This window comes from Neltuma alba, unplaced genomic scaffold (genome assembly GCF_004799145.2).
Source record: "Neltuma alba isolate B1F8T4 unplaced genomic scaffold, ASM479914v2 tig00000806_pilon, whole genome shotgun sequence".
Taxonomy (NCBI): domain Eukaryota; kingdom Viridiplantae; phylum Streptophyta; class Magnoliopsida; order Fabales; family Fabaceae; genus Neltuma; species Neltuma alba.
Genome location: NW_021632200.1, coordinates 32603 through 38602, shown reverse-complemented (window position 1 = coordinate 38602; position 6000 = coordinate 32603). Strand labels below are relative to the sequence as shown.

Genomic DNA, 6000 nt, shown 5'->3' with positions numbered 1-6000 from the left:
TGACACCAACGGAAGACACATCTCCAAATCTATGCTTCCCCCTCCTTCACGACCCGGATACGAAATCACTTTCCCATCAAACATGTTGGCGTACCCACTTCGAACCCTGACCCTCTCTTCCATGTATATTTTCTCTCATCTGGGGCTAAAAAAATCGAAAAAAAGAACAGAGATTTCTCCCTAATAATAAATTAAATTCCTTTATTTTTAATAATTTGATTTTTAATACTCTTTTAAAATGGTCACATTATGTACATATAATATTAGATATGTATTACTTAATAAAATTTATGTCATTTTAAATCATTTTGCATTTGAACTTACTTTTCTATTAATCATCCAAATATGTTTCATTTTCTCAAGTTGACTTTTTTTATAGAACTCAATCCAAACATAAATCACATTACACTATTTGACTTTTACGTAATCTGACTTCTGTAAAAGTCAAATTGAAAAAAAAAAACTACTTCTATTATCGCTAATCCAAACACACCTGAGGACATATGTAGTCTATTTGTCTCCGAAAACATGGGGGAAGGTGGGGGTACTTTCTAACATGAAATTCCTCGAAATGAGCGAAGGCTCTCTCACTTAGGACTTTGTGAAAAGCCTCAGGAGGAAGGAAATGTCCGTTACATTATTGCTGGGAAATTCATTCACACAAGACAAACAAATGTGGGGCATACGTTAAGTTGCTGTGAAATCCAAACTACGCAAGACAACAAATATAGGGTGAAACATGTTGCACTCAAATGCAATATTTTCTAGATCGCCCTACATCTGGTCTATTCGATCAAGAAAATTGATTAGTAGCTTTATTATTTGATTCGGTTAGCTTAAGAAAGCAATCATGTGTAAGTATCCGTCAAAACATAATCAATTTGATTAAAAATTGATTGAACAAAGTGAAATGAGGTATGATCATTTTTTTTTAATTAATACTCCTCCGGTCCTAATTATAAGACCCAATTGACTTATTTGAGGAGATTAAGGAAGTAAGTTAAGTTGGTTATTTATAATAAATAAGTGTTGTCATTCCTAAAATATCCTTGCTAATTAAGTATATTGGCTAAAACTATCATTATTAGAAGGATTATCTTGGAAAAAAATGCATAAATATAAGAGACAAAATGGATTGGGTCTTATAATTAGGACCAAATAAAAAGTCAAATTGGGTCTTATAATAAGGACCGGAGGAGTATAATCTTTGGTCTTTTAAATTTGTTCTAATTTTGGTTTTAATCCCTCAAATTTCGGACTATAAGTTTTGGTCTCTCAATTGGTAAAATGATCTAAGTTTTTATTGAATTATAGGGATCGATATTTTAAATAAAAAGAAATTTGATAGATCAAAATTAAAATTAGAATAAACTTGAGGCACCCAAAATTGTATTAACCCCCCCTTTTTTTAACTCGGTGATGTTTCTGGTTCCATAGGCTTTTCCAATTTGCAAGTATATGGATCTAATTTAACTTCATTAAAATCATGTAAATCTGACAGACTGTGACTAATACGATGAAGCTTTTGAAATCATTCACACCCATAATGTTATTGAATGTACCATACTTTAATTTCATGTTCAACTCCACATGTTGCTCAAGTTTTTGCTTTAGGTAGGAAGTAAAATGAGATTGCCGGATTCCTTTTTTTCTTTCTTTCTTGGATATGGATCGTTTCGAGTTGGAAAATCACAAATATTTTTGAAGCATTAGAGAGATTCAAACAAATGTGTTATTTATATCAATTTCTCTAACATTTTAAAAGCATTTTAATCTCACAGTATTTAAATTGTTTTTTTTTTGGGTCAAATCAGAGATGAAATAAATCGTGTTGATAGATCTCCCTTAAAATTGAGGCCTAATTTAACTTGAAAACTAATTAGTCAGTAGTTTTACATATTGGGTAATTTGTCTGGGAAAAAAACGACCTTGATGTTAAAGACGAATTAACACGTCTTCCGACCAGTTTATAAATGAAGTATTATTAACAGTAGTTATATAATATTTCCAATGTACAAAAAAATAGTAGTTATATAGATTTGATTTTAAAAAAAATAAAAATAAAAATTTCTTATTTTTAACCATTAAAAAATAACTTTCAAATTATATATAGTGTGAAAGAAGAATAGAAGTATTCTAACAAAACCAAGGAAAAAAAAAAAAAACAAGAAGAACAATAGAAGCAAGGGATAACGAGGATTGTGGAATGAAGAGGAATATAGTTAGGGAAACAAAAAGTAAACTAAAAAAAAAGGCGGCTTTGTACTGTCAAGGATTAACCTACTATTTATTAATTAAAATAATGATTTTGAGATGGCGGGAGAAAATTTAAGTTCTCCGTAAAATGATTAATTAATTAAAATTTTATACTATAGAGGGTTATGCCACCTTAGCGGATGATTCCTGGGTTGAAAAAGTGACACCCCGTTAGAGTTTTTAAACCCAATTTGTTCACATCCTTTTCTTTTATGAATTTTTTTTTATATCAAAACATAACAGTAATATAATTTTCCAATTAAAATATGACAAGTGTCTCTTTGGATAGATGCTGTGAATCGATCGCAAGCAAAATATATAAACAACAATGTCGGCATGATTGCTACCAGCTGTAAAGAGCGTAATTATTTTGCTAATACCCCCAAACAGAAGCACCTTAATTACTCCTAGAAAAACTAATTTGGAAGTCCTTATAGTTTTTATCAATTTTGAATTAGGTCCTTGAGTTTTTTTAACTTTTTATTGGTCTTTAAACTTTTTCCCGTTAAATCCTTGGGTCCTTGTTGTTAAATAGTTATTAACACCATTACATATATCCACTATGCATCGGTATGAGATTAAAGACATGCTTCAATGAGACTAGAGTATGGAGATTGTTCTAATCAAGAGACAAGAATGCTGAAACTGATAACCTGGCTAGAACAGAATGGGCCTTTGTTTTGCCTTTGTTTCTTTTCATTTTTGCCTTCCATGTATAAAAAAGATTGAATTAGTGATACATGTTTGAAACATCTCCCTCTCCGGTTAGCTTAACCTTGTCTTGAGCTTCTTAAGGCTTGAGGCATTTCTTGTCAAAGTGATGCACAGCGAGTCACCTACAAGAGTTTGCTGAGAACACCTCCATCCTCTTTCAAGACTGCACCTCAAGCCTTCCACTCATGGTGGGACAGAAAAAGGACCCAACTCTGACATATGTGAAATGAAAAAGTGACATACTGTTAAATAGTTATTATCTATGCATGATATGTGAATTAGAAGAGCCTCCCCTGTTTTAGTAATGGAAAAACAGAGTAAATTGAACTACTCACCATCAACATGAGGCTACCACTAAAGATCTGAATATTATTGCAATCTCCCACACCTTCAAGAATCAATTAATATTTCCCTAAATCTTCACTATATATATAATATTATATCACTGCGAAATCTGTAATTTTCATTGAATTATTGATCTGCAAATAGTGAGAAAATACTAAATGGTGGACCTAAGCTTGCTTTTGATTTTCTAATAGCAATTTTATATATATATATATATATATATATATATATATAAAGCTCATGAAGGCTTCTTAAACTTTTTTTTTTGTGTGCTTTCCCTATAAAATTAGTAGACACTCTTTTCTTGTGTGCGTACTCTAATTAAGTTCGGCTATAAGCGGAATGTCGAGTTGCAGTTGTATGAATTGAAGACGGCGGGGGTGTTGTTAGCAATCTCTTGGGGGTCATCGATCACGTGTTGCTTGGGCAAGGTACAGCTCAAGCGTTAAGAAACTCCAAACAGGGTGAAGCTGGATGGTGAGAATGACCTTTCAGACGCTTATCACTTATTCATAGCCAAAATTTTTAACGATTTTAATGATTATTTAACAGCAAGGACCAAAAGATTTAACAGGAAAAAGTTTAAAGACCCAATAAAAAGAAAAAAAGCATGAGAACCTAATTCAAAATTGATGAAAACTACAGGGATCTCCAAATTAGTTTTCCCTTACTCCTAAAACGGATTCCGACTTCTAAGTAAAGGTGCTAACACATGTAACAAAAACAACAATTCTCTCTATAGGTCACTAATTTACTAAAACATTCTCCTCATCCAAAATTTCTAATTAAGCATCCTTCTTAATAATTTGTTTAAGAAAATTCATTCAATAAATTGATTAACAATGAGGAGCTAGCAATATTAAATTGAAAAAGATCAATCTTTTAACATTTTTTAAAAGATAAAAAAAATACAAATTAAAAGAGGAAAATTAATTAAGTAAATCACAAATAGAACTTGCTTAGAATAGCTTATAAATAATTTTTTAACCGTGAATTATATAAAACGTAGTTAGGAAGACAGAACCCAACCCCCACTGTTACTTGAAAGCCTGTCTTTTAACATCAAACAGATCAAAATGCCGAAACACTTTGCGGAGACACGGAATTCACAAACTCGTCATTGGATTCCAGCGCCGTCATCGACACCGGCGAAAGACAGATCTCCAAATCTATGCTTCCCCCTCCTTCACTACCTGGATACGACATCACTTTCCCATCAGACATGTTGGCATACCCACTTCGAACACCCACCGCTTTCCCCATTCCGAATTCGTTACCATACATGTCGAATCTGGGTGAGCCACCTATCATCACGCCGTACGGGTTAAAGAACCGATCCGTTTGAAACACCCGCGGGCTCTCCAACCACTTCTTCACAAGCTCACGCACTGCTTTGTCGTCGTGGTTCGCGACAGCCACGTGTATCTTCCGAGCCGCCCATCCAAGGTCGTGCTCTAGCAACTCCCCCGACGTTGTTTCTGCAGCCACCGCGTTGACAGAGTTCCCAAAGTACTCTTCTGGCAAAGGCGGTTCCATCCTTGATCTGTTATCTGCCGCCAAAATGCAGATTGTTCTCTGATCACGGGAGGGACTCCGCGAGCGTGTTATGCACCTCCAGACGAATGCCGATAATGATTGGAAGGACGATATTTCAGTGGTATTGGACTCTTGGTTGGCCTTCGCTTTCAGTTTCGCAATAGACTCGGCCGTGAAATGGAATATTCTTTCCCTCAGAGGGGGTGCTTCGAATCTGCTTATGAACTCGTCGTGATGTTTGAAGGGGAGATTGATTGGGGGAACACAACCCTCCGGGAACCACCGATTGTGAATCGGTGGGTGTGAGATGGGAATGCAAACATCGTCGCTGCCATAGTTATCACCTTGTGCTCGAAAGATTTCAGACCACGCGCTGAAGAATCTCCAATAGGAAGTGCCGTCGGCGAGGCAATGGTTCATGGAACAGCCAATGAAAACACCGTCTGTCAATTCAGTGACCTGAACGGACAACAAAGGTAAGGTGTGGCCGTCATAGTTGACCGCCCTGTCATGGTCAAAGAACGATTGGATGACAGAGGGGACATCGATGGGGGAGAGGATGTCGGAGACGGTCATGTCTAAAGTGGCGTAGATGAATCTAGCTCCCACGCTGTTATCGCAATCGACAAAGACGGAGTAGGAAGGGAGACAAGCGGTGACCAGGCGGCCGGCGAGGGGATAAAAATGGAGGAGGGTGAGAGAAAGAGAGTGCCTGAGGCGGCGGAGAAGCGAATCGATGGAAAAGGGAGAATTGTGAGGAGGAGAAGGCTTGAGGAAGAGGAGAGGAGGCCTTTCTGAATGTATTGAGCAGACAACATAAAAATATCCCATGAAGATAGATGGCAGATGGGGTTAGAGTCATTGAGCGGAAGGTGGGGTTTGATGAAGCATTCGGAGATACGCCGGACGGTGGGGTGGGAACTCATCTTCACTCACAGTTCAGAGATGACTTTGGATCAAAGTCTGATATGTTGGGTCACTCTTCTCTTTGTTTATTACATATATAATGTAAGAAGCAAAACGCAGTCCCCACAGTGTCCCAGCTCTCCTTTTCCTGTACCCTCCTGTTGAGTAATTACAATGTGGAATTCACATATAAAGACGAAATCAGATTATGGGCTTGTTTTGATTTTTTTAAAATTTGCACAT

General features: G+C 36.2%; 1 pseudogene; it reads right to left on the bottom strand.

Moving 5' to 3' along the window:
- Positions 1-4318: 4318 nt before the first annotated feature.
- On the bottom strand, positions 4319-5958 carry LOC114746233 (uncharacterized acetyltransferase At3g50280-like; annotated as a pseudogene).
- Positions 5959-6000: the final 42 nt, after the last annotated feature.